Source organism: Enhydra lutris, unplaced genomic scaffold (assembly GCF_002288905.1).
Source record: "Enhydra lutris kenyoni isolate GAN:26980312 unplaced genomic scaffold, ASM228890v2 scaffoldscaffold9, whole genome shotgun sequence".
Lineage (NCBI taxonomy): Eukaryota > Metazoa > Chordata > Mammalia > Carnivora > Mustelidae > Enhydra > Enhydra lutris.
The window spans coordinates 78,317,715-78,330,929 of NW_019154093.1; the positions used below are offsets into that span (position 1 = coordinate 78,317,715).

Here is a 13,215-nt window from a genome sequence, read left to right on the forward strand (position 1 = left end):
TGACTCCTGTCTGCTTTCATAGGAACCAGTGCATAATTTTATTGCCTCTTCAATGACTTTTTAAGGATCAAATTCAATGTCAGGATTTAACCAGAGAAGGAGAACCAGGGATTTGAAGGGATTTATTGCAAGGAATTAGCTGACACTGTTGTGGAGGGTGGCTGAATAAGTCCAAAGACCATAGGTAGATAGAAGGTCAGGGAGAAAAGACCACAAGTAGGTTGGAACCCATGGGATGAGCTGTTTGGAATTGCCTTCATCATTCCTTTGGCTCCCTGTATCGTTAGTCTCTCCCCTCTTCACTACCATCATTCCTGTCATCTTCCAAACATAGTCTGCTTCATGTTAAAAGCAACCTTAAATCTGGACCTTCGATCCCAATCTAGAGTCCATTCCACTTTTCTGCTCCTCCATGCAGCTAAACTTCTAGCCGAATGAACAGAGAATGTTTCTATCTGTTGTGTTTTGCTACCTTGCCTCCAATTCACTTTTTAAAAAAGTCAACAGCTTTTATTGTAAATCATATATTTTATAGAAATAGGAATGTATCAAACAGGCCAGGGTAATATAAAAAAATGTTTTAAAACTTTGTTTTAAACTTGACACTGTGGCCCTCCAGTTGCCCCTTACCCGCCCCCATGGCCTAGCCATGGTCAACCCCACTGTGTTCTTCTGCATTGAGGAAGACTCTGAGCCTTTGGGCTGAATCTCTTTTGAGCTGCTTGCAGGCGAAGTTCCAAAGACAGTAGAGAACTTTCGTGCTCTGAGCACTGGGAAGAAAGGATTTGATTATAAAGTTTCCTGCTTTCATAAGATTAGTGCAGGATTTATGTGTCAGGGAGGTGACTTCACAGCCAAAATGGCACTGACAACAAATCTGTCTGTGGGGAGAAATTCCATGATGAGAATGTCATCCTAAAGTACATGGGTTCTGGCATCTTGTCCATGGCAAATGCAGGACTCAACACAAATGGTTCCCAGTTCCTCATCTGCACTGTCAAAGCTGAGTGCTTGGATGGCAAGTGTGTGGTCTTTGGCAAGGTGAAAGAGGGCATGTGGAAGCCATGGAACACTTTGGGTCCAAGAATGGGAAGACCAACCAGAAGATCACCACTGTTGACTGTGGACAACTCTGTTACATTTGACTTGTGTTTTATCTTAACTACCAGACCATTCCTTGTGTAGCTCAGGAGAGCACCCCTTCATCCGCATCTGCTCTAAATATCCCATAATCTTTGTGCTCTGACTGCAGTTCTGTGGGTTCCCTATTTTCCTTACTCTCCTCCAAGTCTAGCTGTATTGCAGAGTTATGTTTATGATTATGAAACAAAAACTAAACAACAACAAAATGAAACTGCAGGTTTGTATGTGTTGCTCTATTTACATCTGGAACAGGAACAGCAGCGGCACTTGTCCCATGCCTCCTTGCAGATGTAGCCCTGGGCACACTTGGCACCACCCATGGGGCAGCAGGAGCAGCAGCTCTTCTTCAGAAGGTGCATTTGCTCTCTTTGCTTTTGCAGGAGCCGGTTCAGGTGCAGGAGCTCCTGAGGGAGCCGGAGCAGTTAGGGTCCATTTTGAGCAGAGGTGAGGATCGTAACCCTAGCCAAAGGCAGATGCTCAATAAACTGAGCCACCCAGGTGCCCCAAGCTTTTCTGTTCTTAACAAAGGGACACATGCCATGGGCTCCACACACTTGCTTTTCCACCCTGCCTTGTACACGAGTCCAGAGTAATGACACCCATCATGCAGCCATCAGGGCAAGTTCAGGGGAATCACAGCAGCTCCAATACACAGCTGCCAATTAGGGTCTGGAGCTGCTCCTCTCCAGGCTTTTTGTTGTGTGTATGTGGGGAGGGGAGCAAGGTTCTTATTTGGGTTTAACTTAATCTCTTGTTGTTTCTTGATTCTGAAATTAGTTCTTATTATATAGTCACCACCAACTTTCATACTGCTAAATTCAATAGAAACTTTTCTTTCCTCGTCTTATTTAGAATCTCAGTAGCATTCCACACTGTTGAGCACTTTCTCCATGAAACATGTCTCTTTAAATTTCTTTGGTGCCGCTTTCTTAATTTTCTCTTTTTCTTTTATTTTTCAAAAGATTTTATTTATTTACTTGAGAGAGAGAGAGACAGTGAGAGAGGGAATATAAGCAGGGGGAGTGGGAGAGGAAGAAGCAGGCTTCTAGCTGCACAGGGAGCCCGATGCCGGTCTCAATCCCAGGACCTTGGGATCCTGACCTGAGCCGAAGGCAGATGCTTAATGATTGAGCCACCCAGACACCCCTTCTTTTACCTTTTTAGCTACTCACTCTTTTAGAAGTTCACTCTTCTCAAACCACTATTAAGTATTGAAGTTCCTTAAGGCTGTGTCCCACTACTTTTTTCTTTCTTGGAGATCATATATATTTTACAGCTTTAAATACCATCAATATCCTGAAAGCTTCCAGATTATATCACCTCCAGCACTGGCTTCTCTAAATTCCAGCTTCATACGGTCTAATTCTCTGCTTGACATTCTAGATGTTTCACGAACATTTTAGTCTCAATATGTCCACAGTTGAACTATTGCTTTTCTATTAAAAATGTATTCATCTTCTACTCTTACGTACCTTAGTAAACTATAATATAATCCATCAATCAGAAACCTGGAAGCCAACCATGATTCTTTACTCTCCATCACCCTTAATATGGCAGATACTGTGGGCTGGCTCACTAACACCCACTGCAATAAACTTCTCCCTGCTTTTCTCTGCTTTAAAGATTGGAAAATGAAATACGCATTTTCTAGCCTCCGTTGCAGCTGAGTGACCAGTGACATCATCTTGATCAAGGAATTCGGGATAGATCTTTTAGGAAGTACTTAACTTTCTAAATAAAGTTTTACTAAAATAAACTCTTTGCAAATCTCCCTCTGTCTTCCTTACTGGAACTCATTTATGGTACCTGGAGATACAGCATCCATTTTGTGACCATATGGTTCAAAGCCACATGCTAGTGATGAAAAAGCAAGGAATAGAAGTATCTTGAGACATTGATGACATCAATAGAACCACTATTAAACTGTTAGACTTGTTACATTCAGACTTACTATATGGAGGAGAAAAACCCTCCACTTAGCCCTTAAAATCCTTGTAGTAGACAGTCTATTAATTGAATCCAAACCCCATTTCTAACTATAACCACTCTGTCCATCCACAAATCCTACGAGGTCTACAGAAAAATGTATCTTGAATCTACTCACCTATCTGCTGGGTCAGATCACTGCCATTATCTAAGTCTAGGCTTCTATCATCTTTCACCTGCTGCAGTGTGATAGTCACCTAACTGTTTACCTTACTACTTCTTTTACTTTCCTCCAATGTATTCCTCATATATCATCCCAAGTTATTTAAAAACAATGTTCACTCAGGGAATGAGGAATATAGGGGAATTACCTCAACTTGAGAGTATAAAAATATTACAGTTAGGGGCTCCTGGGTGGTACAGTCAGTTAAGCATCAGACTCTTGGTTTTGGCTCAGGTCATGATCTTGGGGTTGTGAAATAGAGCCCTGTATGGGGCTCTGTGCTTAGCACAGAGTCTGCTTGAGACTCTCTCCCCCTCTCCATTTGCTCATCCCCACCACTCGCTCTCTTTCTTTAAAATAAATATATCTTTAAAAAACAATGTTACAATTGGGGTGCCTGGGGGTTCGGTTGGTTGAGGGTTTACCTTCAGATCAGGTCATGATCCTGGAGACCTGGAGTAGAGCCCTGCATCAGGCTCCCTGCACAGCAGGGAGTCTGCTTCTCCCTCTGTCCCTAACCCAGTTCATGTTCTCTTTCTCTCAAATAAATAGTCTTTTTTTAAAAAAATGTTACGATTAACATCACACTTAATGCTGAAAATCTAAATGCTTTCTCCCTAAGATTGAGAACAGGTAAGGATGTCTGTTTTTACTACTGTTATTGAGCATATACTTGAAGTCCTACCCTTAGAAAAAGCCAAGAAAAGAAATAAAGGCAGGGATGCCTGGGTGACGCAGTCCAGTAAGCGTCTGCCTTCAGCTCAGGTCATGATCCCAGGTTTCTGGGGTTGAGTTCTGAGTCAGGCTCCTTGCTCAGTGGGATGCCTGCTTCTCCTTCTTCCTGCTGCTCACCCTGCTTGTGTTCTCTCTCTCTCTCTCTATGACAAATAAATAAATAAACAAATCTTTTAAAAAATGAAAGAAAAGGCATACAGAACGGCAAAGAAGAAATAAAACTATTTCTATTTGCAGATAACATGATTATCTACATAGAAAATTCTAAGGCGCCCCATATTGGGTGTACAGCTTACTTAAAAATAAAAATCTTAAAGAAAAAGGAAAACAAAACAAAGCATATACTTAAGATTATGTGCCTTTCCTGCATAGAATCCTTCAATGATTTCCTATTATACCTGGAATAAAATTCAGTCTTCTCTCTAAGGTTTTTATGTTAACTAACTGGAATTTAAATAAAAACTTAAAAAAAAGAAAAAGAAAAATAGGGGGAAAATTTGGTTTATATTTTCTCTCCAGTATCATCTTATGCTAATTTTGTCTTCTCTCCTCACTCATCACACTGGACTTCTTCAGACGTTACACAAGCCAGTAGACAACAGTGTGTTGTTCCCACTAAAACACTAATTTCTCTCTGCTCTTCTTATGGCTTTTTCTCATCCTTTAGGTCTTGGCATGGATGTCATCCACTCAAGAACCTTCCCTAATGACACTTGCAACTTTATAGCAAACTATTTGGTTAGATTTATAATCCTTTAGATTGTTTGTTACTGATAAAGTAACAATGTTAATATTTATTTTAAATGGCATGTATCTATCTCTCTGGGCTAGCTGCCTATTAAGTGACTGTAAAAAAAGAATAAACTTCAGGAGATTTCCCCATTTATGCTTATTAAGTGACTTATATAGTTATATAACTTATATAGTTATAAATAGAGTGTGTAGGTGACAGTAGCCTGTATAAAATTAAAAATATGTTCTGCACTCCCTATCTAAAAATATTAACATATATTTGCATATATTTTCAAGTACTTTGGAATAAGTACTATGTTAACATCACAGTAAGTATAGGGTATTATTAAAAACCAGGGAAGTACATGTAAAATTTTAAACAGTAAAGTCCTGAATGAATTATTCTTTGCAAAACTAAATAAGGAAGATTGTTGCCAATGAATTGTAATATCTCACATATAATAAAGGTGGGATTGAGGGTATAAGTGCTATGAATTAATGAAAAGTTTGAATCTTTGAGCATTTGAGATATATCATTTGTATATGGAAGCTAATAATTATAGTTATAAGTTAGAGGTTAAAATTGGTAATTATCCAAATAATAAAAGTTATTTATAAAACTCTTAGAAGAAAACACAGACTGTAAGCTCATTACATTGGTCTTAGTGATGATTTTTTGGCTCTGACACCAAAAACAAAGGCAACAATAGCAAAAATAAATAAGTGGAATTACATCAAACTACATCAAAGCTTCTACACAAGAAAGGAAATCATCAAAATCAACAAATGAAAAGGCAATCTACTGAATGGGAAAAAAACATTTGGAAATCATATATCTGATAAGGGGTTAATATCCAAAATATATAGAGTCATAACTCAATAGCTAAAAGCCCAACCAATCTGTTTAAAAAGTGGGCAGAGGAGGGGCACCTGGCTGGCTTAGTGGGTGGAGTGTGTGGCTCTTGGTCTCAGAGTTGTGGGTTCAAGGCCCATGTTGGGAGTAGACATTACTTGAAAATAAAGTCTTAAAAAAAAGTGAGCAGAGTATATGTATAGACGTTTTTTAAAAGAAGATCTAGAAGTGGCCAACAGGTACATGAAAAGGTACTCAACATCACTAATTATTAGGGAAATGCATGTCAAAACCATGATGAGATATCATCTCACACCTGTTAGAATGACTATAATAATACAAAAAAAAAAAAAGAGAAATAACAGGTGTTGGCTAGGATGTGGAGAAAAGGGAATGCTTGTGTACTGTTGGTGGAAATGAAATTGGTGCAGTCATTGCAGAAGACAGTATGGGGGTTGCTCAAAAAGTTAAAAATCTATCTTTTAAAAGGGGTGCCTGGGTGGCTCAGTTGGTTAAGTGAGGTGAGTCAGGTTAAGTGGCTGACTCTTGATTTCACCTCAGGTTGTGATTTCAGGCTCCTGGGATGGAGCCCTGTGTGGGGCTCCCCACTCAGCAGGGAGTCTGCTTGGGGATTCTTTCTCTCTTCCTCTACCTCTGCCCCTCCCCTTGTTCATGTGTGCTTTCTCTCTCTCTCTCTCTCTCAAATAAATAAATAGGGGGCGCCTGGGTGGCTCAGTGGGTTAAGCCTCTGCCTTCGGCTCAGGTCGTGATCTCGGGGTTCTGGGATCGAGCCCCGCATCGGGCTCTCTGCTCAGCAGGGAGCCTGCTTTAAAAAAAAAAAAAAAATAAATAAATAAATATTTTTAAAAACTCCACAATCCTTTAAAAAAATTAAAAATAGAATTACTAGGGGCACTTGGGTGGCTCAGTGGGTTAAAGCCCCTGCCTTCAGCTCAGGTCATGATCCCAGGATCCTGGAATCGAGCCCCACATCAGGCTCTCTGCTCAGCGGGGAGCCTGCTTCCTCCTCTCTCTCTCTGTCTGCTTCTCTGCTTACTTGTGATCTCTGTCTGTCAAATAAATAAATAAAATCTTTAAAAATTAGAACTATTATATGATCCAGAAATAACACTTCTAGGTATTTACCTGAAAATAATGAAAACACTAACTCAAGAAGGTATCTGCTCCACATGTTCATTACAGCATTATTTGCAATAGCTAACATATGGCAACAACCTAAGTGTCCACTGATGGATGAATGGATAAAGAAAATATACTATCTATACTCTATAGACACCAATATAATACATACATATGCCATATATATACAGTTTACATTTACAATAACATGGATGGACCTCAAGGGCATTATGCCAAATGAAGTAAGTCAGATAAGGGCAAATATTGCATGATCTCAATTATATGTGGAATCTTAAAAATGCAAAATACAACAATCAGGCTCATGGATACGGAGAACAGATTGGTGGTTGCTGGGGTTTGGAGGGTGGAGGGTGGGCAAAATGGGTTAAGGGGATCAAAAGGCACAAATTTCCAGCTGTAAAATAAATTAGTCATGGGGATGTAATGTAGAAGATATTGACTATACTTAATAATACTATACTGCATACTTGCTAATTGCTAAGAGAGTAGATCTTAAAAGACCTCATCACAAGAAAAAAATGTTTTAACTATGTATGGCAACAGATGTTTATCAGATTTAGTATGTTGGTCTTTTCACAATACATACAAATATTGAATAATTTTGTTTTAAATCTGAAACTAATATACTGTTGTATATCAATTATACTCAATTAAAAAAATAAAAAACAACGATAAAAGAATTTATAAATTATCCCTGATACTTGTATACAATAACGAAAAGGCTAAAGTTCTTTTAAAAATATGTTTTTTTAAGAAACAAATGTCCCTGGTAAATATTTAGAAGTTAAGCATTGCTTTTAAAACACATCAAGTACTGTCTGTTTGTTTTGCTTTCATTGTAAGGTTTTTAGTCGAGTGTCACTTCTTTTAAGACATAATTTGGAGCCTGTTTTTGGAATATTTTAGAATCAAATAAATGAATTATAATGCTGAGACTATTATTCTTTTGGTTCACTGATTAAAATTTATAGATCCAGGGCCTATTATTTTAAAAGAGAAACAAAACTCATGTGACATGACTTAGAGATTTTATTATGAATTCTTCCCCATAGTAGATAAGGACCCTTGAAGAAGTCAGCATCAACTTAGTAGTTGTGAAGTCAGAAACTGAATGTGGACTGAGATCAGGTGCCAAGAAAGGTAGAATAGTGTATCCCAGGCCACATGAATGTGACAGTAGAACCAGGGAGGACAGAGACCACATCCTACAGTCCTATAAAATAAATGAATCAGCAGAGAGGGGACCAGGAGAATGGGAATGTAGCTGTGGAATACATTTATAACCTTGGTTCTGTAGAAATGCCTTGCAGAGGTGAGACCATGACCCTGGTATCCAGCAAGCTTTGTTCATGTAGATGACATTAAAAAATCATGGTGAACTGACCTATATATCTTGTTCAACTGTTTGCATTTGCACTGAGTTTCACCTCTGCCACTAACTAGCTATGAGCCCCTGAAAAAGGAGTAGTATCTATCTGCGTGGCAGTTTTTCTAAGCCAAAAAATGGAGAGGGTTGGATTAGATGACTTGTACACATATACTGTTGTACCCATCTGAATTATTGTTCACATTTATAATTGGGTTAACACCTTTTTTGGGGTAGGGAATGCAGAGATCAACTTCAAGTTGAATTGTTGTAACACCTGTTTTAGTGGAGTTTGAATTAATGAGGAATTTTCCTTTCCTGTGCGTATTGCTTAGTAGTTTCTAGAGACCCAGTGTTTTGTAACCAAAGTGGGAGAATGTCAAATTTAATCAAGAAAACAAAATATTTATTAAGTAAACAATAAAGAACTCTGGGAGAGTGTGACCTGAAGATCCCAAAGACCTCTATCCCTGATGATCTGGTTATTATTTGATTTATGTCAAATAATAACTGCCCTTGTTTTGACCCAAGAGAGGATTGTGTGGGAAGTTTGTCTCTGAGATAGAGCTGAAGCTTTGCTCTGTGGAGTGTCTGGAGCCTAAGTGTATGCAGAATGCCCCCCTCTCGGCTCCTTGATAAATAGGGAAAAGGTCCGGTTTGCTCCAGCTGGAAAGTGGAAGTTGTTGTTAAATCCATTTATACTTGTTCTTCGAGGAAAAGGACAATCTCTAGTCATATTGTTTAACTGTGAGTATTTTGTCTTCCCTCAAACCCCAAATTTTATAGTTTTATGCTGTCTCAATTAAATATGAATGTTAATTTTGTGGGCAATTGAAACTATTGTTAAACTGTAAGCTGTTGAGGGTATTTTTGGAACTCTATTTAGTTTCCACCATCATTCATTTAGCTTTTGTGAAATTAATAAGCCAATTGTTGTTACTATGATAGTCAAACTATAAAAAGCATTTGCTTCTTGAAGATGAGAAATTTAAGTAGATTATATAGTGATTGGTCTTCTCCTGAAGAATGATAAGGCAATTTTGGACTGTGGTTGGACTCCAGGTGACATTTGATGTAATAATGTAAGTTGGTTCACAGTGATATTTACTCTTACCTTTTAAAATGAAACTTGTTTTTAATCAGGAACTTCTTAAAATACATTTTATTTTTTGAAACAACAGGTTATATGTGAACTCAAGGCAATTTGAAATATATCAAGTTATATATTTTATATATATTCAATATATGTAATATATTGAAATATATTCTGATAAAGGTATATTCCGGGAATTAAACTTCTATTCAAAATGCTATGGTTATACAAAGTATAAAAATTTTTATGGACACAAAATATATTTCTAGATCTCTGAAGTATATATTTATTTCATAGTCACAAATTTTCTAAATGTATATTCTGATTTCTCTCTTAAGTTGTGAAAATTACTTGACATATTAATTAAATACTGTTTTCATTTAAAACTGTATATGGAATTGCATGATTCCATTTATATGAAGTGTCTAGAATAGGCAAATACATAGAAACTGTACTAGGGATTGGGGGAGGAAAGAATGGGAAGTGACCGCTTATGGGTAGGGAATTTCATTTTGCAGTGATAAGAATGCTCTGGAATTAAATGGTGGTGATAGTTACACACTGTGGATATTAAAACCAAGAATTGTACAATTTAAAAGAGAATTTTATATTATGTAAATTACATCTCAATGAAGTTGTATAATAAAACTCTATGTGAAAACTTCAGCATGTAAAATCTTCCCAGTATTCTAAGGTTAAAGGACAGATTCTTATAAAAAAAATCAAGAAGCCTTCATTTGTGCTGTTATTCAAATATATCCGTTTCATTTTCATTTTTCTTGGTTCCAATAAGTTCAGAGAACTTTGGCTCAAAGAGGCTCTGCTGTAAAAAATTTTTTATAATTATGTATCATAGAGCACTATCATTCATTTTTTGGTAGAGGCTACTGTGAAAACTGAAATTTTCAGTTTTTCTTATGAAGCCATCTACTTTTCAGTTATATTAATTTTATTCAATGCATTATTCATGATTCAGATGACATATATTGCAAGAGTAAAAATATAAAAACTGTAAAATTCTTTAACATGTGGATGTAGTTCTCTGGAGTCAATATGTTTTTCCTGGTAAAGTTCTAGCCATATGAAGATTTACTAAGCACAATACCTAGTTAAGGCAGAGGAGATGCAAATTCATTTCTGCAATTAAGTATCTTTTCAGTAAAATAGCTATTATAATCTATGAAAAATACAGCTTTTTAAATAAAGTTGTATTTGTTAATGAAAAAAAAATAGACTTTGCCCATGCTAAATTGATCCTCTTGATAAAATCTCCTCTCTTAACTGAGTTATTTTTGTTTTTAAATAAATATTTACTAGGAAAGATAACAAAACAGAATCACTCCAGGCTTACTGTAACTTTTCTTTTTAATAAGATAGGAAGTTTTTGATTACATACTTCCCTCTATGCTATTAATAATCTACTTGAGTGTTCTTAAACTAATTTTATGAATACTTTATTTCTGAAAGTTTTTATTATGCATACATATTATAATACTTCTATTAAACATCTAAAAGGCTGAAGAACACATAATTAGTGAAAAATTTTGTGTAGAAAATATTACTATGAGCATATAAAACATAAATATTTTATATTTAAAAAGGCATATTTTTAATCAAAACCTTTTTATGTATATATCCCATAAATGCCCTGAATATAACTAGTCCATAAAAACAGGTCTGCTTTGGGGTGCCTAGTTGGCTTAGGCAAGAGCCATGTCACCCTTGATCTTGGGGTCATGGGTTCGAATCCCACTTTCGACGTGGAGATTGCTTAAATAAATAAACTTTTAAAAAACCCTAACAGAGGGCACCTGGGTGGCTCAGTTGGTTAAGCAACTGCCTTCAGCTCAGGTCATGATCCTGGAGTCCCGGGATCGAGTCCCGCATCAGGCTCACAGCTCCACGGGGAGTCTGCTTCTCCCTCTGACCTTCTCCTTGCTCATGGTCTCTCTCACTGTCTCTCTCTCTCTCAAATAAATAAATAAAATGTTAAAAAAAAAAAAAACCCTAACAGAAAAAAACAAAACAAAACAAAAAAACCCAAACAGGGGCGCCTGGGTGGCTCAGTGTGTTAAAGCCTCTGCCTTCGACTTAGGTCATGATCTCGGGGTCCTGGGATCAAGCCCCACATTAGGCTCTCTGCTCAGCGGGAGCCTGCTTCCTCCTCTCTCTCTCTCTCTCTGCCTGCCTTTCTGCCTACTTGTAATCTCTGTCTGTCAAATGAAGAAATAAAATCTTAAAAAAAAATTAAAAAACCCAAACAGGTTTACTTTAGATAATATTTTTGGGTGTTTATCTACAGTATTGGAAGGATTTGGTTTCAGAATACTATTATTTACAATTTATAGTGGGATCACTATAAGATACTTTTGTGTGTCTTTGTTAGGATAGCACCGGTTTTGTTTTAACGAACTACCTCCGGTTCATTCTATATTATTTCTCAAACTCTCATTCAGTGAAGTCTACATCTAAGTAGTACCAATTTTAATTTTCAGTCTTCTTCAGATGTGCAATATTATATGAAGCCTAATAGTAAGTGCAGCAATTTTTAAAGAAGAGTGAGTAACAACTTCAAGTTTTCAGATTCATTTTTAATTTTCTAAATGCTAACTGAGGCTCAAAAGAGAAGTTTGGAAAGAACTGAACAGAACCATTGCTACAAAGTATCACACATATTAAATGGATAACATTCAGAATTGTTTTTATATGGCAAGTCAATTGACTTGTTGCAATATTGAAACACTGAAGTGTTGACTGACTAATCTTACTGATTTTAGTCCTGACTTTTCAAGGGAAACTTTGTATTAAAATTTCACTTTTTTGGGGGGCACTGTTTTTGCTTCATCCCTTTCATCCAGTGCTTATTCTAAAGGACTACTGCTGTGCTGTCAGAAGACTGGGAGTTTCAAGTGCTTTTAGAAGAACATACATTCTATTAGATGATAAAGGGGACACATTTCAAAGATATTACTATTTAAATCATCTTCATGGATATAGAAACCTCAGCCATGAAGTTCACACATGAATAATAAATCAAAGGGAAAGACTTCTCAATATAATCTCAGAGGCTAAGAAATTTGTCACATAAATTTTTTGGCATGATTTAAAACCCATTTCTTTTCTTTTCTTTTTTTTTTGTTCTTTTTAAAGGTGAAAACTGTCTTTATCTTTAATAGAGAGGATAAAGCTATAAAAGACTATGGACTTTAGAGTGGCCTTTATTTTCTTCAAATAATTTTCAATTTCTTAAGCTGTGATTTCCTGTTGAAGTTTATTCAAATTTTTGGAGTTCCTTTCTAGGAGATAACAAAAATAGTTTTTCCTGTTAAGGGTTCATCTTAGATTGTGAATAATTTTTTAAAAAAGATTTTATTTATTTATTTGAGAAAGAGAGAGACAGTGAGAGCAGGAACACAAGCAGGGGGAGTGGGAGAAGGAGAAGCAGGCTTCTTGCCAAGCAGGGAGCCCGATGCGGGGCTGGATCCCAGGACCCCGGGATCATGACCCGAGCTGAAGGCAGACACTAACGAGTGAGCCACCCAGGCACCCCTGTGAATAACTTTTCTTATAATAGCTTATGATTTGTAGACTTTACTATTTAAAAATGTTTTTAAAAATTCCACTTAGTTAACATATATGATATTATTAGTTTCACAGATAGAACTTAATGATTCATCAATTTCATATAACACCCAGTGCTTATTACATCAAGGGCCCTCCTTAATGCCCATCACCCATTTACCCCATCCTCTCACCTACTTCTCCTCCAGTAACCCTCAGTTTGTTTCCTAAAGTTAAAAGTCTCTTGTGTTTTGCCTCCCTCTGTTTTCATCTTATTTTTTTATTCCCTTCCCCTATGTTCATCAGTTTTGTTTCTTAAATTCCACATATGAGTGAAATCATATATTTGTCTTTCTCTGACTTATTTCCCTTAGCATAATACCCTCTAGTTCCACCCATGTCATTGCAAATGGAAGGATTTC

The 13,215-nt window shown here is 36.7% G+C and overlaps 2 pseudogenes; one reads left to right on the plus strand and one right to left on the minus strand.

Annotated features, from left to right (window-relative positions):
- Positions 1-649: 649 nt before the first annotated feature.
- Positions 650-1,145, plus strand: LOC111142955 (annotated as a pseudogene).
- Positions 1,146-1,274: 129 nt separating this feature from the next.
- LOC111142956 lies at positions 1,275-1,576 on the minus strand (annotated as a pseudogene).
- Positions 1,577-13,215: the final 11,639 nt, after the last annotated feature.